At 53.5% G+C, this 21,412-nt stretch overlaps 23 non-coding genes across 23 annotated transcripts; 15 read left to right on the top strand and 8 right to left on the bottom strand.

Annotated features, from left to right (window-relative positions):
* Window positions 1–530: 530 nt before the first annotated feature.
* Window positions 531–602, top strand: TRNAE-CUC (transfer RNA glutamic acid (anticodon CUC)). The gene has a single exon. It is a non-coding gene; the product is annotated as a tRNA-Glu (tRNA).
* Window positions 603–2,054: 1,452 nt separating this feature from the next.
* On the top strand, window positions 2,055–2,126 carry TRNAE-UUC (transfer RNA glutamic acid (anticodon UUC)). The gene has a single exon. It is a non-coding gene; the product is annotated as a tRNA-Glu (tRNA).
* A 630-nt stretch (window positions 2,127–2,756) lies between these two features.
* On the top strand, window positions 2,757–2,828 carry TRNAE-CUC (transfer RNA glutamic acid (anticodon CUC)). The gene has a single exon. It is a non-coding gene; the product is annotated as a tRNA-Glu (tRNA).
* Window positions 2,829–3,954: 1,126 nt separating this feature from the next.
* TRNAL-UAA (transfer RNA leucine (anticodon UAA)) lies at window positions 3,955–4,037 on the bottom strand. The gene has a single exon. It is a non-coding gene; the product is annotated as a tRNA-Leu (tRNA).
* Window positions 4,038–4,280: 243 nt separating this feature from the next.
* TRNAE-UUC (transfer RNA glutamic acid (anticodon UUC)) lies at window positions 4,281–4,352 on the top strand. Its single transcript has one exon. It is a non-coding gene; the product is annotated as a tRNA-Glu (tRNA).
* Window positions 4,353–6,180: 1,828 nt separating this feature from the next.
* TRNAL-UAA (transfer RNA leucine (anticodon UAA)) lies at window positions 6,181–6,263 on the bottom strand. The gene has a single exon. It is a non-coding gene; the product is annotated as a tRNA-Leu (tRNA).
* Window positions 6,264–6,506: 243 nt separating this feature from the next.
* Window positions 6,507–6,578, top strand: TRNAE-UUC (transfer RNA glutamic acid (anticodon UUC)). The gene has a single exon. It is a non-coding gene; the product is annotated as a tRNA-Glu (tRNA).
* A 1,828-nt stretch (window positions 6,579–8,406) lies between these two features.
* Window positions 8,407–8,489, bottom strand: TRNAL-UAA (transfer RNA leucine (anticodon UAA)). The gene has a single exon. It is a non-coding gene; the product is annotated as a tRNA-Leu (tRNA).
* Window positions 8,490–8,732: 243 nt separating this feature from the next.
* Window positions 8,733–8,804, top strand: TRNAE-UUC (transfer RNA glutamic acid (anticodon UUC)). The gene has a single exon. It is a non-coding gene; the product is annotated as a tRNA-Glu (tRNA).
* Window positions 8,805–9,434: 630 nt separating this feature from the next.
* Window positions 9,435–9,506, top strand: TRNAE-CUC (transfer RNA glutamic acid (anticodon CUC)). The gene has a single exon. It is a non-coding gene; the product is annotated as a tRNA-Glu (tRNA).
* Window positions 9,507–10,632: 1,126 nt separating this feature from the next.
* TRNAL-UAA (transfer RNA leucine (anticodon UAA)) lies at window positions 10,633–10,715 on the bottom strand. The gene has a single exon. It is a non-coding gene; the product is annotated as a tRNA-Leu (tRNA).
* Window positions 10,716–10,958: 243 nt separating this feature from the next.
* On the top strand, window positions 10,959–11,030 carry TRNAE-UUC (transfer RNA glutamic acid (anticodon UUC)). The gene has a single exon. It is a non-coding gene; the product is annotated as a tRNA-Glu (tRNA).
* A 1,828-nt stretch (window positions 11,031–12,858) lies between these two features.
* TRNAL-UAA (transfer RNA leucine (anticodon UAA)) lies at window positions 12,859–12,941 on the bottom strand. The gene has a single exon. It is a non-coding gene; the product is annotated as a tRNA-Leu (tRNA).
* Window positions 12,942–13,184: 243 nt separating this feature from the next.
* On the top strand, window positions 13,185–13,256 carry TRNAE-UUC (transfer RNA glutamic acid (anticodon UUC)). Its single transcript has one exon. It is a non-coding gene; the product is annotated as a tRNA-Glu (tRNA).
* A 630-nt stretch (window positions 13,257–13,886) lies between these two features.
* TRNAE-CUC (transfer RNA glutamic acid (anticodon CUC)) lies at window positions 13,887–13,958 on the top strand. The gene has a single exon. It is a non-coding gene; the product is annotated as a tRNA-Glu (tRNA).
* A 1,126-nt stretch (window positions 13,959–15,084) lies between these two features.
* TRNAL-UAA (transfer RNA leucine (anticodon UAA)) lies at window positions 15,085–15,167 on the bottom strand. The gene has a single exon. It is a non-coding gene; the product is annotated as a tRNA-Leu (tRNA).
* A 243-nt stretch (window positions 15,168–15,410) lies between these two features.
* TRNAE-UUC (transfer RNA glutamic acid (anticodon UUC)) lies at window positions 15,411–15,482 on the top strand. The gene has a single exon. It is a non-coding gene; the product is annotated as a tRNA-Glu (tRNA).
* Window positions 15,483–17,310: 1,828 nt separating this feature from the next.
* On the bottom strand, window positions 17,311–17,393 carry TRNAL-UAA (transfer RNA leucine (anticodon UAA)). The gene has a single exon. It is a non-coding gene; the product is annotated as a tRNA-Leu (tRNA).
* A 243-nt stretch (window positions 17,394–17,636) lies between these two features.
* Window positions 17,637–17,708, top strand: TRNAE-UUC (transfer RNA glutamic acid (anticodon UUC)). Its single transcript has one exon. It is a non-coding gene; the product is annotated as a tRNA-Glu (tRNA).
* Window positions 17,709–18,338: 630 nt separating this feature from the next.
* TRNAE-CUC (transfer RNA glutamic acid (anticodon CUC)) lies at window positions 18,339–18,410 on the top strand. The gene has a single exon. It is a non-coding gene; the product is annotated as a tRNA-Glu (tRNA).
* A 1,126-nt stretch (window positions 18,411–19,536) lies between these two features.
* On the bottom strand, window positions 19,537–19,619 carry TRNAL-UAA (transfer RNA leucine (anticodon UAA)). Its single transcript has one exon. It is a non-coding gene; the product is annotated as a tRNA-Leu (tRNA).
* Window positions 19,620–19,862: 243 nt separating this feature from the next.
* Window positions 19,863–19,934, top strand: TRNAE-UUC (transfer RNA glutamic acid (anticodon UUC)). Its single transcript has one exon. It is a non-coding gene; the product is annotated as a tRNA-Glu (tRNA).
* A 630-nt stretch (window positions 19,935–20,564) lies between these two features.
* TRNAE-CUC (transfer RNA glutamic acid (anticodon CUC)) lies at window positions 20,565–20,636 on the top strand. The gene has a single exon. It is a non-coding gene; the product is annotated as a tRNA-Glu (tRNA).
* The last annotated feature ends 776 nt before the right edge of the window (window positions 20,637–21,412 follow it).

Here is a 21,412-nt window from a genome sequence, read left to right as displayed (position 1 = left end):
AGGAAAGGGGCTGGGTCCCCTGTGTCCCAGGTTGCTTATCTCCCATTGCCCTCAGCCACCTTCATGCGCACGCAGTCCCCCACCCAGTCAGGTGCTCTATGTGGGCGTAAAGTGCAGTACCAGCTCATCAGAAAGGTAAATTGCTGGAAAACCCGGCTGCGATGTATACATCTACTTTGGAGCACTCTTCTCCCTTGCACTCTTGAATCGGTCATTCGCAATGTATTCTTCCAGCAAGCTGAATAACGAGGTAGGTGTGAGAAGGTGTACCAGCTGTCTTTGAGCTATCAGCGGCCACTAGGTGTCCCTCTTGTGATTTCCCGGGGATCCCGATTGTACAGGAATTCGTCGGTTCAGTAGCACGGGGGAGGGGATGGCCTGTGCTTGGAAGTGACAAACAGTCTGGTGGAATCATGAGTGTTTTTTCAAGTTCTGATTCATATTCGCTGTAGAATAAAATATGCTTTCAGCCCCCATGAGCTTTGTCACTAGGAGAGCAGTGTAGGAACTTTTGCTGTATGGCTGTGGGTTCCCTGGTGGTCTAGTGGTTAGGATTCGGTGCTCTCACCGCCGCGGCCCGGGTTCGATTCCCGGTCAGGGAACAGTCCTTCTTCTGCCCTTGAATGCTTTTCCTTCCCGCAGGTCAGGGCTTCTCAAAATGAATTTGCTTTTCTGACAAACAGTTTGCCTAGCATCCCGCAATCTGGCTCCTAATTTGATTTTCGCAAGGTTCCCTTTGAGTTGCTTTCCTCGGCGGGAGGAAAATCTCTTGTGCAAGGCTCTTGAGGAAGTGAGATTCTGTATTCCGAGGTGCGCTTCTTTTCGTAGGCTTCTGACCACATGGTGTGCGGCAGGAAGTCATCTTTGACAGGGCCGCAGGCTTTGTCTCCAAATGGCATCCCGGACCCACTGCAACCCACCTTTTTGCTGAAACGGAAGTCTGGTTCAGGGTAAGAAAAAGCTGAGCTGCACGTACCGAAAGCAGCAGAGCCCAGCGGCGGAGAGGGTGTGGCCAGGGCTGTCTGATTTGCATAGTGACCAGTGGCATCTTGGGAATGTACAGGCTTTGGAGCCTAACGGGTGCTGCAGGGGTCTGCCTGGCCGGAGAAATGCCTGTCTGGCGCTCCCCTCAGGACACACGTGTCTTCCGTTCGAGCATGGAGGGTGAGGGACATGGGTCACCCTCATATACAGGGGTGTGGGCATGGGCAGGATGGGGCGTGGGGGACCCGTCAGGGCATTGCCCGTTTGGAAGCCCGTTCGGAAGGCAAGAGGAGGCGGAGGCGGAGGCGGGAATCTCTGCTCAATTTTTTCCCGAGGCCTGGGGACAAGCCTTTGCACATTTGATCCAGCCGGGCCTGCATCAGCAGATCCTGCTCCGATGGCAAGGGAGAGCCTGCAGGTGTAAATCAAAGAAAGGGGAGAAATCCGCAAGAGGCGGGTTAACAAATTCCAGTGGCAGGCCCATGTTCCCCAGGAAGCAAGTACTTCCTCCTGCTCCCTTCAGTGGGAAAAGACATAGGAGGTGTATTTCTCTAAGCAGGGGCTCTGCGTAGGTGGCACTGCATTGCTTTGGGAAGCATCCATGCTAAGTGCAGAGTAGCAGCAGACCCCACAGCTGAGACGTGAATTGGGACTGTTAAGGAAGGGCACTGGGAGGGTGAGGAGGGCAGAGGAAAATGCTTTAAAAAAGCATCTGCAAGTTCCTACACACCCGCTGAAAACCCATACCAGGGATGAGGCTCGAACCCATGCGGACAACTGTCCATTGGATCTTAAGTCCAACGCCTTAACCACTCGGCCACCCTGGTGAGACCCTAGGCCCTGCCTTACTCAGCTCCCTTTTCATGCTGGCTGCTCCAGCGCAGGCTGTCCAGCAAGAGGTGATTGCAGAGTAAAAAGGCTTTTGCAGGAGGATAAAGGTAATTGCTTATGACAAACACACTGTGTGACACCTAACTTTTCCCCACTCGTACTTTATGGGCAATCTATACAGTGGAGTTAGCTTAGTCACAATAAGGAAGTGAGCAAGGCAGGCTCACAAGAGCATCTCCTCCCTGGTGGTCTAGTGGCTAGGATTCGGCGCTTTCACCGCCGCGGCCCGGGTTCGATTCCCGGTCAGGGAAGATCCCTCTAAGACGTAGACGTGCGTAATTTGTCCACGCAGCTCAGCTTTTTTTAATCGAAGGTCCTTAAAAAGGCACCCCGACCTATAGACGAAAGCAGAGGAAAGGGGCTGGGTCCCCTGTGTCCCAGGTTGCTTTGCTCCCATTGCCCTCAGCCACCTTCATGCGCACGCAGTCCCCCACCCAGTCAGGTGCTCTATGTGGGCGTAAAGTGCAGTACCAGCTCATCAGAAAGGTAAATTGCTGGAAAACCCGGCTGCGATGTATACATCTACTTTGGAGCACTCTTCTCCCTTGCACTCTTGAATCGGTCATTCGCAATGTATTCTTCCAGCAAGCTGAATAACGAGGTAGGTGTGAGAAGGTGTACCAGCTGTCTTTGAGCTATCAGCGGCCACTAGGTGTCCCTCTTGTGATTTCCCGGGGATCCCGATTGTACAGGAATTCGTCGGTTCAGTAGCACGGGGGAGGGGATGGCCTGTGCTTGGAAGTGACAAACAGTCTGGTGGAATCATGAGTGTTTTTTCAAGTTCTGATTCATATTCGCTGTAGAATAAAATATGCTTTCAGCCCCCATGAGCTTTGTCACTAGGAGAGCAGTGTAGGAACTTTTGCTGTATGGCTCTGGGTTCCCTGGTGGTCTAGTGGTTAGGATTCGGCGCTCTCACCGCCGCGGCCCGGGTTCGATTCCCGGTCAGGGAACAGTCCTTCTTCTGCCCTTGAATGCTTTTCCTTCCCGCAGGTCAGGGCTTCTCAAAATGAATTTGCTTTTCTGACAAACAGTTTGCCTAGCATCCCGCAATCTGGCTCCTAATTTGATTTTCGCAAGGTTCCCTTTGAGTTGCTTTCCTCGGCGGGAGGAAAATCTCTTGTGCAAGGCTCTTGAGGAAGTGAGATTCTGTATTCCGAGGTGCGCTTCTTTTCGTAGGCTTCTGACCACATGGTGTGCGGCAGGAAGTCATCTTTGACAGGGCCGCAGGCTTTGTCTCCAAATGGCATCCCGGACCCACTGCAACCCACCTTTTTGCTGAAACGGAAGTCTGGTTCAGGGTAAGAAAAAGCTGAGCTGCACGTACCGAAAGCAGCAGAGCCCAGCGGCGGAGAGGGTGTGGCCAGGGCTGTCTGATTTGCATAGTGACCAGTGGCATCTTGGGAATGTACAGGCTTTGGAGCCTAACGGGTGCTGCAGGGGTCTGCCTGGCCGGAGAAATGCCTGTCTGGCGCTCCCCTCAGGACACACGTGTCTTCCGTTCGAGCATGGAGGGTGAGGGACATGGGTCACCCTCATATACAGGGGTGTGGGCATGGGCAGGATGGGGCGTGGGGGACCCGTCAGGGCATTGCCCGTTTGGAAGCCCGTTCGGAAGGCAAGAGGAGGCGGAGGCGGAGGCGGGAATCTCTGCTCAATTTTTTCCCGAGGCCTGGGGACAAGCCTTTGCACATTTGATCCAGCCGGGCCTGCATCAGCAGATCCTGCTCCGATGGCAAGGGAGAGCCTGCAGGTGTAAATCAAAGAAAGGGGAGAAATCCGCAAGAGGCGGGTTAACAAATTCCAGTGGCAGGCCCATGTTCCCCAGGAAGCAAGTACTTCCTCCTGCTCCCTTCAGTGGGAAAAGACATAGGAGGTGTATTTCTCTAAGCAGGGGCTCTGCGTAGGTGGCACTGCATTGCTTTGGGAAGCATCCATGCTAAGTGCAGAGTAGCAGCAGACCCCACAGCTGAGACGTGAATTGGGACTGTTAAGGAAGGGCACTGGGAGGGTGAGGAGGGCAGAGGAAAATGCTTTAAAAAAGCATCTGCAAGTTCCTACACACCCGCTGAAAACCCATACCAGGGATGGGGCTCGAACCCATGCGGACAACTGTCCATTGGATCTTAAGTCCAACGCCTTAACCACTCGGCCACCCTGGTGAGACCCTAGGCCCTGCCTTACTCAGCTCCCTTTTCATGCTGGCTGCTCCAGCGCAGGCTGTCCAGCAAGAGGTGATTGCAGAGTAAAAAGGCTTTTGCAGGAGGATAAAGGTAATTGCTTATGACAAACACACTGTGTGACACCTAACTTTTCCCCACTCGTACTTTATGGGCAATCTATACAGTGGAGTTAGCTTAGTCACAATAAGGAAGTGAGCAAGGCAGGCTCACAAGAGCATCTCCTCCCTGGTGGTCTAGTGGCTAGGATTCGGCGCTTTCACCGCCGTGGCCCGGGTTCGATTCCCGGTCAGGGAAGATCCCTCTAAGACGTAGACGTGCGTAATTTGTCCACGCAGCTCAGCTTTTTTTAATCGAAGGTCCTTAAAAAGGCACCCCGACCTATAGACGAAAGCAGAGGAAAGGGGCTGGGTCCCCTGTGTCCCAGGTTGCTTATCTCCCATTGCCCTCAGCCACCTTCATGCGCACGCAGTCCCCCACCCAGTCAGGTGCTCTATGTGGGCGTAAAGTGCAGTACCAGCTCATCAGAAAGGTAAATTGCTGGAAAACCCGGCTGCGATGTATACATCTACTTTGGAGCACTCTTCTCCCTTGCACTCTTGAATCGGTCATTCGCAATGTATTCTTCCAGCAAGCTGAATAACGAGGTAGGTGTGAGAAGGTGTACCAGCTGTCTTTGAGCTATCAGCGGCCACTAGGTGTCCCTCTTGTGATTTCCCGGGGATCCCGATTGTACAGGAATTCGTCGGTTCAGTAGCACGGGGGAGGGGATGGCCTGTGCTTGGAAGTGACAAACAGTCTGGTGGAATCATGAGTGTTTTTTCAAGTTCTGATTCATATTCGCTGTAGAATAAAATATGCTTTCAGCCCCCATGAGCTTTGTCACTAGGAGAGCAGTGTAGGAACTTTTGCTGTATGGCTCTGGGTTCCCTGGTGGTCTAGTGGTTAGGATTCAGCGCTCTCACCGCCGCGGCCCGGGTTCGATTCCCGGTCAGGGAACAGTCCTTCTTCTGCCCTTGAATGCTTTTCCTTCCCGCAGGTCAGGGCTTCTCAAAATGAATTTGCTTTTCTGACAAACAGTTTGCCTAGCATCCCGCAATCTGGCTCCTAATTTGATTTTCGCAAGGTTCCCTTTGAGTTGCTTTCCTCGGCGGGAGGAAAATCTCTTGTGCAAGGCTCTTGAGGAAGTGAGATTCTGTATTCCGAGGTGCGCTTCTTTTCGTAGGCTTCTGACCACATGGTGTGCGGCAGGAAGTCATCTTTGACAGGGCCGCAGGCTTTGTCTCCAAATGGCATCCCGGACCCACTGCAACCCACCTTTTTGCTGAAACGGAAGTCTGGTTCAGGGTAAGAAAAAGCTGAGCTGCACGTACCGAAAGCAGCAGAGCCCAGCGGCGGAGAGGGTGTGGCCAGGGCTGTCTGATTTGCATAGTGACCAGTGGCATCTTGGGAATGTACAGGCTTTGGAGCCTAACGGGTGCTGCAGGGGTCTGCCTGGCCGGAGAAATGCCTGTCTGGCGCTCCCCTCAGGACACACGTGTCTTCCGTTCGAGCATGGAGGGTGAGGGACATGGGTCACCCTCATATACAGGGGTGTGGGCATGGGCAGGATGGGGCGTGGGGGACCCGTCAGGGCATTGCCCGTTTGGAAGCCCGTTCGGAAGGCAAGAGGAGGCGGAGGCGGAGGCGGGAATCTCTGCTCAATTTTTTCCCGAGGCCTGGGGACAAGCCTTTGCACATTTGATCCAGCCGGGCCTGCATCAGCAGATCCTGCTCCGATGGCAAGGGAGAGCCTGCAGGTGTAAATCAAAGAAAGGGGAGAAATCCGCAAGAGGCGGGTTAACAAATTCCAGTGGCAGGCCCATGTTCCCCAGGAAGCAAGTACTTCCTCCTGCTCCCTTCAGTGGGAAAAGACATAGGAGGTGTATTTCTCTAAGCAGGGGCTCTGCGTAGGTGGCACTGCATTGCTTTGGGAAGCATCCATGCTAAGTGCAGAGTAGCAGCAGACCCCACAGCTGAGACGTGAATTGGGACTGTTAAGGAAGGGCACTGGGAGGGTGAGGAGGGCAGAGGAAAATGCTTTAAAAAAGCATCTGCAAGTTCCTACACACCCGCTGAAAACCCATACCAGGGATGGGGCTCGAACCCATGCGGACAACTGTCCATTGGATCTTAAGTCCAACGCCTTAACCACTCGGCCACCCTGGTGAGACCCTAGGCCCTGCCTTACTCAGCTCCCTTTTCATGCTGGCTGCTCCAGCGCAGGCTGTCCAGCAAGAGGTGATTGCAGAGTAAAAAGGCTTTTGCAGGAGGATAAAGGTAATTGCTTATGACAAACACACTGTGTGACACCTAACTTTTCCCCACTCGTACTTTATGGGCAATCTATACAGTGGAGTTAGCTTAGTCACAATAAGGAAGTGAGCAAGGCAGGCTCACAAGAGCATCTCCTCCCTGGTGGTCTAGTGGCTAGGATTCGGCGCTTTCACCGCCGCGGCCCGGGTTCGATTCCCGGTCAGGGAAGATCCCTCTAAGACGTAGACGTGCGTAATTTGTCCACGCAGCTCAGCTTTTTTTAATCGAAGGTCCTTAAAAAGGCACCCCGACCTATAGACGAAAGCAGAGGAAAGGGGCTGGGTCCCCTGTGTCCCAGGTTGCTTTGCTCCCATTGCCCTCAGCCACCTTCATGCGCACGCAGTCCCCCACCCAGTCAGGTGCTCTATGTGGGCGTAAAGTGCAGTACCAGCTCATCAGAAAGGTAAATTGCTGGAAAACCCGGCTGCGATGTATACATCTACTTTGGAGCACTCTTCTCCCTTGCACTCTTGAATCGGTCATTCGCAATGTATTCTTCCAGCAAGCTGAATAACGAGGTAGGTGTGAGAAGGTGTACCAGCTGTCTTTGAGCTATCAGCGGCCACTAGGTGTCCCTCTTGTGATTTCCCGGGGATCCCGATTGTACAGGAATTCGTCGGTTCAGTAGCACGGGGGAGGGGATGGCCTGTGCTTGGAAGTGACAAACAGTCTGGTGGAATCATGAGTGTTTTTTCAAGTTCTGATTCATATTCGCTGTAGAATAAAATATGCTTTCAGCCCCCATGAGCTTTGTCACTAGGAGAGCAGTGTAGGAACTTTTGCTGTATGGCTGTGGGTTTCCTGGTGGTCTAGTGGTTAGGATTCGGTGCTCTCACCGCCGCGGCCCGGGTTCGATTCCCGGTCAGGGAACAGTCCTTCTTCTGCCCTTGAATGCTTTTCCTTCCCGCAGGTCAGGGCTTCTCAAAATGAATTTGCTTTTCTGACAAACAGTTTGCCTAGCATCCCGCAATCTGGCTCCTAATTTGATTTTCGCAAGGTTCCCTTTGAGTTGCTTTCCTCGGCGGGAGGAAAATCTCTTGTGCAAGGCTCTTGAGGAAGTGAGATTCTGTATTCCGAGGTGCGCTTCTTTTCGTAGGCTTCTGACCACATGGTGTGCGGCAGGAAGTCATCTTTGACAGGGCCGCAGGCTTTGTCTCCAAATGGCATCCCGGACCCACTGCAACCCACCTTTTTGCTGAAACGGAAGTCTGGTTCAGGGTAAGAAAAAGCTGAGCTGCACGTACCGAAAGCAGCAGAGCCCAGCGGCGGAGAGGGTGTGGCCAGGGCTGTCTGATTTGCATAGTGACCAGTGGCATCTTGGGAATGTACAGGCTTTGGAGCCTAACGGGTGCTGCAGGGGTCTGCCTGGCCGGAGAAATGCCTGTCTGGCGCTCCCCTCAGGACACACGTGTCTTCCGTTCGAGCATGGAGGGTGAGGGACATGGGTCACCCTCATATACAGGGGTGTGGGCATGGGCAGGATGGGGCGTGGGGGACCCGTCAGGGCATTGCCCGTTTGGAAGCCCGTTCGGAAGGCAAGAGGAGGCGGAGGCGGAGGCGGGAATCTCTGCTCAATTTTTTCCCGAGGCCTGGGGACAAGCCTTTGCACATTTGATCCAGCCGGGCCTGCATCAGCAGATCCTGCTCCGATGGCAAGGGAGAGCCTGCAGGTGTAAATCAAAGAAAGGGGAGAAATCCGCAAGAGGCGGGTTAACAAATTCCAGTGGCAGGCCCATGTTCCCCAGGAAGCAAGTACTTCCTCCTGCTCCCTTCAGTGGGAAAAGACATAGGAGGTGTATTTCTCTAAGCAGGGGCTCTGCGTAGGTGGCACTGCATTGCTTTGGGAAGCATCCATGCTAAGTGCAGAGTAGCAGCAGACCCCACAGCTGAGACGTGAATTGGGACTGTTAAGGAAGGGCACTGGGAGGGTGAGGAGGGCAGAGGAAAATGCTTTAAAAAAGCATCTGCAAGTTCCTACACACCCGCTGAAAACCCATACCAGGGATGGGGCTCGAACCCATGCGGACAACTGTCCATTGGATCTTAAGTCCAACGCCTTAACCACTCGGCCACCCTGGTGAGACCCTAGGCCCTGCCTTACTCAGCTCCCTTTTCATGCTGGCTGCTCCAGCGCAGGCTGTCCAGCAAGAGGTGATTGCAGAGTAAAAAGGCTTTTGCAGGAGGATAAAGGTAATTGCTTATGACAAACACACTGTGTGACACCTAACTTTTCCCCACTCGTACTTTATGGGCAATCTATACAGTGGAGTTAGCTTAGTCACAATAAGGAAGTGAGCAAGGCAGGCTCACAAGAGCATCTCCTCCCTGGTGGTCTAGTGGCTAGGATTCGGCGCTTTCACCGCCGCGGCCCGGGTTCGATTCCCGGTCAGGGAAGATCCCTCTAAGACGTAGACGTGCGTAATTTGTCCACGCAGCTCAGCTTTTTTTAATCGAAGGTCCTTAAAAAGGCACCCCGACCTATAGACGAAAGCAGAGGAAAGGGGCTGGGTCCCCTGTGTCCCAGGTTGCTTTGCTCCCATTGCCCTCAGCCACCTTCATGCGCACGCAGTCCCCCACCCAGTCAGGTGCTCTATGTGGGCGTAAAGTGCAGTACCAGCTCATCAGAAAGGTAAATTGCTGGAAAACCCGGCTGCGATGTATACATCTACTTTGGAGCACTCTTCTCCCTTGCACTCTTGAATCGGTCATTCGCAATGTATTCTTCCAGCAAGCTGAATAACGAGGTAGGTGTGAGAAGGTGTACCAGCTGTCTTTGAGCTATCAGCGGCCACTAGGTGTCCCTCTTGTGATTTCCCGGGGATCCCGATTGTACAGGAATTCGTCGGTTCAGTAGCACGGGGGAGGGGATGGCCTGTGCTTGTAAGTGACAAACAGTCTGGTGGAATCATGAGTGTTTTTTCAAGTTCTGATTCATATTCGCTGTAGAATAAAATATGCTTTCAGCCCCCATGAGCTTTGTCACTAGGAGAGCAGTGTAGGAACTTTTGCTGTATGGCTCTGGGTTCCCTGGTGGTCTAGTGGTTAGGATTCGGCGCTCTCACCGCCGCGGCCCGGGTTCGATTCCCGGTCAGGGAACAGTCCTTCTTCTGCCCTTGAATGCTTTTCCTTCCCGCAGGTCAGGGCTTCTCAAAATGAATTTGCTTTTCTGACAAACAGTTTGCCTAGCATCCCGCAATCTGGCTCCTAATTTGATTTTCGCAAGGTTCCCTTTGAGTTGCTTTCCTCGGCGGGAGGAAAATCTCTTGTGCAAGGCTCTTGAGGAAGTGAGATTCTGTATTCCGAGGTGCGCTTCTTTTCGTAGGCTTCTGACCACATGGTGTGCGGCAGGAAGTCATCTTTGACAGGGCCGCAGGCTTTGTCTCCAAATGGCATCCCGGACCCACTGCAACCCACCTTTTTGCTGAAACGGAAGTCTGGTTCAGGGTAAGAAAAAGCTGAGCTGCACGTACCGAAAGCAGCAGAGCCCAGCGGCGGAGAGGGTGTGGCCAGGGCTGTCTGATTTGCATAGTGACCAGTGGCATCTTGGGAATGTACAGGCTTTGGAGCCTAACGGGTGCTGCAGGGGTCTGCCTGGCCGGAGAAATGCCTGTCTGGCGCTCCCCTCAGGACACACGTGTCTTCCGTTCGAGCATGGAGGGTGAGGGACATGGGTCACCCTCATATACAGGGGTGTGGGCATGGGCAGGATGGGGCGTGGGGGACCCGTCAGGGCATTGCCCGTTTGGAAGCCCGTTCGGAAGGCAAGAGGAGGCGGAGGCGGAGGCGGGAATCTCTGCTCAATTTTTTCCCGAGGCCTGGGGACAAGCCTTTGCACATTTGATCCAGCCGGGCCTGCATCAGCAGATCCTGCTCCGATGGCAAGGGAGAGCCTGCAGGTGTAAATCAAAGAAAGGGGAGAAATCCGCAAGAGGCGGGTTAACAAATTCCAGTGGCAGGCCCATGTTCCCCAGGAAGCAAGTACTTCCTCCTGCTCCCTTCAGTGGGAAAAGACATAGGAGGTGTATTTCTCTAAGCAGGGGCTCTGCGTAGGTGGCACTGCATTGCTTTGGGAAGCATCCATGCTAAGTGCAGAGTAGCAGCAGACCCCACAGCTGAGACGTGAATTGGGACTGTTAAGGAAGGGCACTGGGAGGGTGAGGAGGGCAGAGGAAAATGCTTTAAAAAAGCATCTGCAAGTTCCTACACACCCGCTGAAAACCCATACCAGGGATGGGGCTCGAACCCATGCGGACAACTGTCCATTGGATCTTAAGTCCAACGCCTTAACCACTCGGCCACCCTGGTGAGACCCTAGGCCCTGCCTTACTCAGCTCCCTTTTCATGCTGGCTGCTCCAGCGCAGGCTGTCCAGCAAGAGGTGATTGCAGAGTAAAAAGGCTTTTGCAGGAGGATAAAGGTAATTGCTTATGACAAACACACTGTGTGACACCTAACTTTTCCCCACTCGTACTTTATGGGCAATCTATACAGTGGAGTTAGCTTAGTCACAATAAGGAAGTGAGCAAGGCAGGCTCACAAGAGCATCTCCTCCCTGGTGGTCTAGTGGCTAGGATTCGGCGCTTTCACCGCCGCGGCCCGGGTTCGATTCCCGGTCAGGGAAGATCCCTCTAAGACGTAGACGTGCGTAATTTGTCCACGCAGCTCAGTTTTTTTTAATCGAAGGTCCTTAAAAAGGCACCCCGACCTATAGACGAAAGCAGAGGAAAGGGGCTGGGTCCCCTGTGTCCCAGGTTGCTTTGCTCCCATTGCCCTCAGCCACCTTCATGCGCACGCAGTCCCCCACCCAGTCAGGTGCTCTATGTGGGCGTAAAGTGCAGTACCAGCTCATCAGAAAGGTAAATTGCTGGAAAACCCGGCTGCGATGTATACATCTACTTTGGAGCACTCTTCTCCCTTGCACTCTTGAATCGGTCATTCGCAATGTATTCTTCCAGCAAGCTGAATAACGAGGTAGGTGTGAGAAGGTGTACCAGCTGTCTTTGAGCTATCAGCGGCCACTAGGTGTCCCTCTTGTGATTTCCCGGGGATCCCGATTGTACAGGAATTCGTCGGTTCAGTAGCACGGGGGAGGGGATGGCCTGTGCTTGGAAGTGACAAACAGTCTGGTGGAATCATGAGTGTTTTTTCAAGTTCTGATTCATATTCGCTGTAGAATAAAATATGCTTTCAGCCCCCATGAGCTTTGTCACTAGGAGAGCAGTGTAGGAACTTTTGCTGTATGGCTGTGGGTTTCCTGGTGGTCTAGTGGTTAGGATTCGGTGCTCTCACCGCCGCGGCCCGGGTTCGATTCCCGGTCAGGGAACAGTCCTTCTTCTGCCCTTGAATGCTTTTCCTTCCCGCAGGTCAGGGCTTCTCAAAATGAATTTGCTTTTCTGACAAACAGTTTGCCTAGCATCCCGCAATCTGGCTCCTAATTTGATTTTCGCAAGGTTCCCTTTGAGTTGCTTTCCTCGGCGGGAGGAAAATCTCTTGTGCAAGGCTCTTGAGGAAGTGAGATTCTGTATTCCGAGGTGCGCTTCTTTTCGTAGGCTTCTGACCACATGGTGTGCGGCAGGAAGTCATCTTTGACAGGGCCGCAGGCTTTGTCTCCAAATGGCATCCCGGACCCACTGCAACCCACCTTTTTGCTGAAACGGAAGTCTGGTTCAGGGTAAGAAAAAGCTGAGCTGCACGTACCGAAAGCAGCAGAGCCCAGCGGCGGAGAGGGTGTGGCCAGGGCTGTCTGATTTGCATAGTGACCAGTGGCATCTTGGGAATGTACAGGCTTTGGAGCCTAACGGGTGCTGCAGGGGTCTGCCTGGCCGGAGAAATGCCTGTCTGGCGCTCCCCTCAGGACACACGTGTCTTCCGTTCGAGCATGGAGGGTGAGGGACATGGGTCACCCTCATATACAGGGGTGTGGGCATGGGCAGGATGGGGCGAGGGGGACCCGTCAGGGCATTGCCCGTTTGGAAGCCCGTTCGGAAGGCAAGAGGAGGCGGAGGCGGAGGCGGGAATCTCTGCTCAATTTTTTCCCGAGGCCTGGGGACAAGCCTTTGCACATTTGATCCAGCCGGGCCTGCATCAGCAGATCCTGCTCCGATGGCAAGGGAGAGCCTGCAGGTGTAAATCAAAGAAAGGGGAGAAATCCGCAAGAGGCGGGTTAACAAATTCCAGTGGCAGGCCCATGTTCCCCAGGAAGCAAGTACTTCCTCCTGCTCCCTTCAGTGGGAAAAGACATAGGAGGTGTATTTCTCTAAGCAGGGGCTCTGCGTAGGTGGCACTGCATTGCTTTGGGAAGCATCCATGCTAAGTGCAGAGTAGCAGCAGACCCCACAGCTGAGACGTGAATTGGGACTGTTAAGGAAGGGCACTGGGAGGGTGAGGAGGGCAGAGGAAAATGCTTTAAAAAAGCATCTGCAAGTTCCTACACACCCGCTGAAAACCCATACCAGGGATGGGGCTCGAACCCATGCGGACAACTGTCCATTGGATCTTAAGTCCAACGCCTTAACCACTCGGCCACCCTGGTGAGACCCTAGGCCCTGCCTTACTCAGCTCCCTTTTCATGCTGGCTGCTCCAGCGCAGGCTGTCCAGCAAGAGGTGATTGCAGAGTAAAAAGGCTTTTGCAGGAGGATAAAGGTAATTGCTTATGACAAACACACTGTGTGACACCTAACTTTTCCCCACTCGTACTTTATGGGCAATCTATACAGTGGAGTTAGCTTAGTCACAATAAGGAAGTGAGCAAGGCAGGCTCACAAGAGCATCTCCTCCCTGGTGGTCTAGTGGCTAGGATTCGGCGCTTTCACCGCCGCGGCCCGGGTTCGATTCCCGGTCAGGGAAGATCCCTCTAAGACGTAGACGTGCGTAATTTGTCCACGCAGCTCAGCTTTTTTTAATCGAAGGTCCTTAAAAAGGCACCCCGACCTATAGACGAAAGCAGAGGAAAGGGGCTGGGTCCCCTGTGTCCCAGGTTGCTTTGCTCCCATTGCCCTCAGCCACCTTCATGCGCACGCAGTCCCCCACCCAGTCAGGTGCTCTATGTGGGCGTAAAGTGCAGTACCAGCTCATCAGAAAGGTAAATTGCTGGAAAACCCGGCTGCGATGTATACATCTACTTTGGAGCACTCTTCTCCCTTGCACTCTTGAATCGGTCATTCGCAATGTATTCTTCCAGCAAGCTGAATAACGAGGTAGGTGTGAGAAGGTGTACCAGCTGTCTTTGAGCTATCAGCGGCCACTAGGTGTCCCTCTTGTGATTTCCCGGGGATCCCGATTGTACAGGAATTCGTCGGTTCAGTAGCACGGGGGAGGGGATGGCCTGTGCTTGTAAGTGACAAACAGTCTGGTGGAATCATGAGTGTTTTTTCAAGTTCTGATTCATATTCGCTGTAGAATAAAATATGCTTTCAGCCCCCATGAGCTTTGTCACTAGGAGAGCAGTGTAGGAACTTTTGCTGTATGGCTCTGGGTTCCCTGGTGGTCTAGTGGTTAGGATTCGGCGCTCTCACCGCCGCGGCCCGGGTTCGATTCCCGGTCAGGGAACAGTCCTTCTTCTGCCCTTGAATGCTTTTCCTTCCCGCAGGTCAGGGCTTCTCAAAATGAATTTGCTTTTCTGACAAACAGTTTGCCTAGCATCCCGCAATCTGGCTCCTAATTTGATTTTCGCAAGGTTCCCTTTGAGTTGCTTTCCTCGGCGGGAGGAAAATCTCTTGTGCAAGGCTCTTGAGGAAGTGAGATTCTGTATTCCGAGGTGCGCTTCTTTTCGTAGGCTTCTGACCACATGGTGTGCGGCAGGAAGTCATCTTTGACAGGGCCGCAGGCTTTGTCTCCAAATGGCATCCCGGACCCACTGCAACCCACCTTTTTGCTGAAACGGAAGTCTGGTTCAGGGTAAGAAAAAGCTGAGCTGCACGTACCGAAAGCAGCAGAGCCCAGCGGCGGAGAGGGTGTGGCCAGGGCTGTCTGATTTGCATAGTGACCAGTGGCATCTTGGGAATGTACAGGCTTTGGAGCCTAACGGGTGCTGCAGGGGTCTGCCTGGCCGGAGAAATGCCTGTCTGGCGCTCCCCTCAGGACACACGTGTCTTCCGTTCGAGCATGGAGGGTGAGGGACATGGGTCACCCTCATATACAGGGGTGTGGGCATGGGCAGGATGGGGCGTGGGGGACCCGTCAGGGCATTGCCCGTTTGGAAGCCCGTTCGGAAGGCAAGAGGAGGCGGAGGCGGAGGCGGGAATCTCTGCTCAATTTTTTCCCGAGGCCTGGGGACAAGCCTTTGCACATTTGATCCAGCCGGGCCTGCATCAGCAGATCCTGCTCCGATGGCAAGGGAGAGCCTGCAGGTGTAAATCAAAGAAAGGGGAGAAATCCGCAAGAGGCGGGTTAACAAATTCCAGTGGCAGGCCCATGTTCCCCAGGAAGCAAGTACTTCCTCCTGCTCCCTTCAGTGGGAAAAGACATAGGAGGTGTATTTCTCTAAGCAGGGGCTCTGCGTAGGTGGCACTGCATTGCTTTGGGAAGCATCCATGCTAAGTGCAGAGTAGCAGCAGACCCCACAGCTGAGACGTGAATTGGGACTGTTAAGGAAGGGCACTGGGAGGGTGAGGAGGGCAGAGGAAAATGCTTTAAAAAAGCATCTGCAAGTTCCTACACACCCGCTGAAAACCCATACCAGGGATGGGGCTCGAACCCATGCGGACAACTGTCCATTGGATCTTAAGTCCAACGCCTTAACCACTCGGCCACCCTGGTGAGACCCTAGGCCCTGCCTTACTCAGCTCCCTTTTCATGCTGGCTGCTCCAGCGCAGGCTGTCCAGCAAGAGGTGATTGCAGAGTAAAAAGGCTTTTGCAGGAGGATAAAGGTAATTGCTTATGACAAACACACTGTGTGACACCTAACTTTTCCCCACTCGTACTTTATGGGCAATCTATACAGTGGAGTTAGCTTAGTCACAATAAGGAAGTGAGCAAGGCAGGCTCACAAGAGCATCTCCTCCCTGGTGGTCTAGTGGCTAGGATTCGGCGCTTTCACCGCCGCGGCCCGGGTTCGATTCCCGGTCAGGGAAGATCCCTCTAAGACGTAGACGTGCGTAATTTGTCCACGCAGCTCAGTTTTTTTTAATCGAAGGTCCTTAAAAAGGCACCCCGACCTATAGACGAAAGCAGAGGAAAGGGGCTGGGTCCCCTGTGTCCCAGGTTGCTTTGCTCCCATTGCCCTCAGCCACCTTCATGCGCACGCAGTCCCCCACCCAGTCAGGTGCTCTATGTGGGCGTAAAGTGCAGTACCAGCTCATCAGAAAGGTAAATTGCTGGAAAACCCGGCTGCGATGTATACATCTACTTTGGAGCACTCTTCTCCCTTGCACTCTTGAATCGGTCATTCGCAATGTATTCTTCCAGCAAGCTGAATAACGAGGTAGGTGTGAGAAGGTGTACCAGCTGTCTTTGAGCTATCAGCGGCCACTAGGTGTCCCTCTTGTGATTTCCCGGGGATCCCGATTGTACAGGAATTCGTCGGTTCAGTAGCACGGGGGAGGGGATGGCCTGTGCTTGGAAGTGACAAACAGTCTGGTGGAATCATGAGTGTTTTTTCAAGTTCTGATTCATATTCGCTGTAGAATAAAATATGCTTTCAGCCCCCATGAGCTTTGTCACTAGGAGAGCAGTGTAGGAACTTTTGCTGTATGGCTGTGGGTTTCCTGGTGGTCTAGTGGTTAGGATTCGGTGCTCTCACCGCCGCGGCCCGGGTTCGATTCCCGGTCAGGGAACAGTCCTTCTTCTGCCCTTGAATGCTTTTCCTTCCCGCAGGTCAGGGCTTCTCAAAATGAATTTGCTTTTCTGACAAACAGTTTGCCTAGCATCCCGCAATCTGGCTCCTAATTTGATTTTCGCAAGGTTCCCTTTGAGTTGCTTTCCTCGGCGGGAGGAAAATCTCTTGTGCAAGGCTCTTGAGGAAGTGAGATTCTGTATTCCGAGGTGCGCTTCTTTTCGTAGGCTTCTGACCACATGGTGTGCGGCAGGAAGTCATCTTTGACAGGGCCGCAGGCTTTGTCTCCAAATGGCATCCCGGACCCACTGCAACCCACCTTTTTGCTGAAACGGAAGTCTGGTTCAGGGTAAGAAAAAGCTGAGCTGCACGTACCGAAAGCAGCAGAGCCCAGCGGCGGAGAGGGTGTGGCCAGGGCTGTCTGATTTGCATAGTGACCAGTGGCATCTTGGGAATGTACAGGCTTTGGAGCCTAACGGGTGCTGCAGGGGTCTGCCTGGCCGGAGAAATGCCTGTCTGGCGCTCCCCTCAGGACACACGTGTCTTCCGTTCGAGCATGGAGGGTGAGGGACATGGGTCACCCTCATATACAGGGGTGTGGGCATGGGCAGGATGGGGCGAGGGGGACCCGTCAGGGCATTGCCCGTTTGGAAGCCCGTTCGGAAGGCAAGAGGAGGCGGAGGCGGAGGCGGGAATCTCTGCTCAATTTTTTCCCGAGGCCTGGGGACAAGCCTTTGCACATTTGATCCAGCCGGGCCTGCATCAGCAGATCCTGCTCCGATGGCAAGGGAGAGCCTGCAGGTGTAAATCAAAGAAAGGGGAGAAATCCGCAAGAGGCGGGTTAACAAATTCCAGTGGCAGGCCCATGTTCCCCAGGAAGCAAGTACTTCCTCCTGCTCCCTTCAGTGGGAAAAGACATAGGAGGTGTATTTCTCTAAGCAGGGGCTCTGCGTAGGTGGCACTGCATTGCTTTGGGAAGCATCCATGCTAAGTGCAGAGTAGCAGCAGACCCCACAGCTGAGACGTGAATTGGGACTGTTAAGGAAGGGCACTGGGAGGGTGAGGAGGGCAGAGGAAAATGCTTTAAAAAAGCATCTGCAAGTTCCTACACACCCGCTGAAAACCCATACCAGGGATGGGGCTCGAACCCATGCGGACAACTGTCCATTGGATCTTAAGTCCAACGCCTTAACCACTCGGCCACCCTGGTGAGACCCTAGGCCCTGCCTTACTCAGCTCCCTTTTCATGCTGGCTGCTCCAGCGCAGGCTGTCCAGCAAGAGGTGATTGCAGAGTAAAAAGGCTTTTGCAGGAGGATAAAGGTAATTGCTTATGACAAACACACTGTGTGACACCTAACTTTTCCCCACTCGTACTTTATGGGCAATCTATACAGTGGAGTTAGCTTAGTCACAATAAGGAAGTGAGCAAGGCAGGCTCACAAGAGCATCTCCTCCCTGGTGGTCTAGTGGCTAGGATTCGGCGCTTTCACCGCCGCGGCCCGGGTTCGATTCCCGGTCAGGGAAGATCCCTCTAAGACGTAGACGTGCGTAATTTGTCCACGCAGCTCAGCTTTTTTTAATCGAAGGTCCTTAAAAAGGCACCCCGACCTATAGACGAAAGCAGAGGAAAGGGGCTGGGTCCCCTGTGTCCCAGGTTGCTTTGCTCCCATTGCCCTCAGCCACCTTCATGCGCACGCAGTCCCCCACCCAGTCAGGTGCTCTATGTGGGCGTAAAGTGCAGTACCAGCTCATCAGAAAGGTAAATTGCTGGAAAACCCGGCTGCGATGTATACATCTACTTTGGAGCACTCTTCTCCCTTGCACTCTTGAATCGGTCATTCGCAATGTATTCTTCCAGCAAGCTGAATAACGAGGTAGGTGTGAGAAGGTGTACCAGCTGTCTTTGAGCTATCAGCGGCCACTAGGTGTCCCTCTTGTGATTTCCCGGGGATCCCGATTGTACAGGAATTCGTCGGTTCAGTAGCACGGGGGAGGGGATGGCCTGTGCTTGGAAGTGACAAACAGTCTGGTGGAATCATGAGTGTTTTTTCAAGTTCTGATTCATATTCGCTGTAGAATAAAATATGCTTTCAGCCCCCATGAGCTTTGTCACTAGGAGAGCAGTGTAGGAACTTTTGCTGTATGGCTCTGGGTTCCCTGGTGGTCTAGTGGTTAGGATTCGGCGCTCTCACCGCCGCGGCCCGGGTTCGATTCCCGGTCAGGGAACAGTCCTTCTTCTGCCCTTGAATGCTTTTCCTTCCCGCAGGTCAGGGCTTCTCAAAATGAATTTGCTTTTCTGACAAACAGTTTGCCTAGCATCCCGCAATCTGGCTCCTAATTTGATTTTCGCAAGGTTCCCTTTGAGTTGCTTTCCTCGGCGGGAGGAAAATCTCTTGTGCAAGGCTCTTGAGGAAGTGAGATTCTGTATTCCGAGGTGCGCTTCTTTTCGTAGGCTTCTGACCACATGGTGTGCGGCAGGAAGTCATCTTTGACAGGGCCGCAGGCTTTGTCTCCAAATGGCATCCCGGACCCACTGCAACCCACCTTTTTGCTGAAACGGAAGTCTGGTTCAGGGTAAGAAAAAGCTGAGCTGCACGTACCGAAAGCAGCAGAGCCCAGCGGCGGAGAGGGTGTGGCCAGGGCTGTCTGATTTGCATAGTGACCAGTGGCATCTTGGGAATGTACAGGCTTTGGAGCCTAACGGGTGCTGCAGGGGTCTGCCTGGCCGGAGAAATGCCTGTCTGGCGCTCCCCTCAGGACACACGTGTCTTCCGTTCGAGCATGGAGGGTGAGGGACATGGGTCACCCTCATATACAGGGGTGTGGGCATGGGCAGGATGGGGCGTGGGGGACCCGTCAGGGCATTGCCCGTTTGGAAGCCCGTTCGGAAGGCAAGAGGAGGCGGAGGCGGAGGCGGGAATCTCTGCTCAATTTTTTCCCGAGGCCTGGGGACAAGCCTTTGCACATTTGATCCAGCCGGGCCTGCATCAGCAGATCCTGCTCCGATGGCAAGGGAGAGCCTGCAGGTGTAAATCAAAGAAAGGGGAGAAATCCGCAAGAGGCGGGTTAACAAATTCCAGTGGCAGGCCCATGTTCCCCAGGAAGCAAGTACTTCCTCCTGCTCCCTTCAGTGGGAAAAGACATAGGAGGTGTATTTCTCTAAGCAGGGGCTCTGCGTAGGTGGCACTGCATTGCTTTGGGAAGCATCCATGCTAAGTGCAGAGTAGCAGCAGACCCCACAGCTGAGACGTGAATTGGGACTGTTAAGGAAGGGCACTGGGAGGGTGAGGAGGGCAGAGGAAAATGCTTTAAAAAAGCATCTGCAAGTTCCTACACACCCGCTGAAAACCCATACCAGGGATGGGGCTCGAACCCATGCGGACAACTGTCCATTGGATCTTAAGTCCAACGCCTTAACCACTCGGCCACCCTGGTGAGACCCTAGGCCCTGCCTTACTCAGCTCCCTTTTCATGCTGGCTGCTCCAGCGCAGGCTGTCCAGCAAGAGGTGATTGCAGAGTAAAAAGGCTTTTGCAGGAGGATAAAGGTAATTTCTTATGACAAACACACTGTGTGACACCTAACTTTTCCCCACTCGTACTTTATGGGCAATCTATACAGTGGAGTTAGCTTAGTCACAATAAGGAAGTGAGCAAGGCAGGCTCACAAGAGCATCTCCTCCCTGGTGGTCTAGTGGCTAGGATTCGGCGCTTTCACCGCCGCGGCCCGGGTTCGATTCCCGGTCAGGGAAGATCCCTCTAAGACGTAGACGTGCGTAATTTGTCCACGCAGCTCAGCTTTTTTTAATCGAAGGTCCTTAAAAAGGCACCCCGACCTATAGACGAAAGCAGAGGAAAGGGGCTGGGTCCCCTGTGTCCCAGGTTGCTTTGCTCCCATTGCCCTCAGCCACCTTCATGCGCACGCAGTCCCCCACCCAGTCAGGTGCTCTATGTGGGCGTAAAGTGCAGTACCAGCTCATCAGAAAGGTAAATTGCTGGAAAACCCGGCTGCGATGTATACATCTACTTTGGAGCACTCTTCTCCCTTGCACTCTTGAATCGGTCATTCGCAATGTATTCTTCCAGCAAGCTGAATAACGAGGTAGGTGTGAGAAGGTGTACCAGCTGTCTTTGAGCTATCAGCGGCCACTAGGTGTCCCTCTTGTGATTTCCCGGGGATCCCGATTGTACAGGAATTCGTCGGTTCAGTAGCACGGGGGAGGGGATGGCCTGTGCTTGGAAGTGACAAACAGTCTGGTGGAATCATGAGTGTTTTTTCAAGTTCTGATTCATATTCGCTGTAGAATAAAATATGCTTTCAGCCCCCATGAGCTTTGTCACTAGGAGAGCAGTGTAGGAACTTTTGCTGTATGGCTCTGGGTTCCCTGGTGGTCTAGTGGTTAGGATTCGGCGCTCTCACCGCCGCGGCCCGGGTTCGATTCCCGGTCAGGGAACAGTCCTTCTTCTGCCCTTGAATGCTTTTCCTTCCCGCAGGTCAGGGCTTCTCAAAATGAATTTGCTTTTCTGACAAACAGTTTGCCTAGCATCCCGCAATCTGGCTCCTAATTTGATTTTCGCAAGGTTCCCTTTGAGTTGCTTTCCTCGGCGGGAGGAAAATCTCTTGTGCAAGGCTCTTGAGGAAGTGAGATTCTGTATTCCGAGGTGCGCTTCTTTTCGTAGGCTTTTGACCACATGGTGTGCGGCAGGAAGTCATCTTTGACAGGGCCGCAGGCTTTGTCTCCAAATGGCATCCCGGACCCACTGCAACCCACCTTTTTGCTGAAACGGAAGTCTGGTTCAGGGTAAGAAAAAGCTGAGCTGCACGTACCGAAAGCAGCAGAGCCCAGCGGCGGAGAGGGTGTGGCCAGGGCTGTCTGATTTGCATAGTGACCAGTGGCATCTTGGGAATGTACAGGCTTTGGAGCCTAACGGGTGCTGCAGGGGTCTGCCTGGCCGGAGAAATGCCTGTCTGGCGCTCCCCTCAGGACACACGTGTCTTCCGTTCGAGCATGGAGGGTGAGGGACATGGGTCACCCTCATATACAGGGGTGTGGGCATGGGCAGGATGGGGCGTGGGGGACCCGTCAGGGCATTGCCCGTTTGGAAGCCCGTTCGGAAGGCAAGAGGAGGCGGAGGCGGAGGCGGGAATCTCTGCTCAATTTTTTCCCGAGGCCTGGGGACAAGCCTTTGCACATTTGATCCAGCCGGGCCTGCATCAGCAGATCCTGCT

Source organism: Triturus cristatus, chromosome 5_2 (assembly GCF_964204655.1).
Source record: "Triturus cristatus chromosome 5_2, aTriCri1.1, whole genome shotgun sequence".
NCBI lineage: Eukaryota > Metazoa > Chordata > Amphibia > Caudata > Salamandridae > Triturus > Triturus cristatus.
This window is presented reverse-complemented; position numbering and strand designations above follow the sequence as displayed.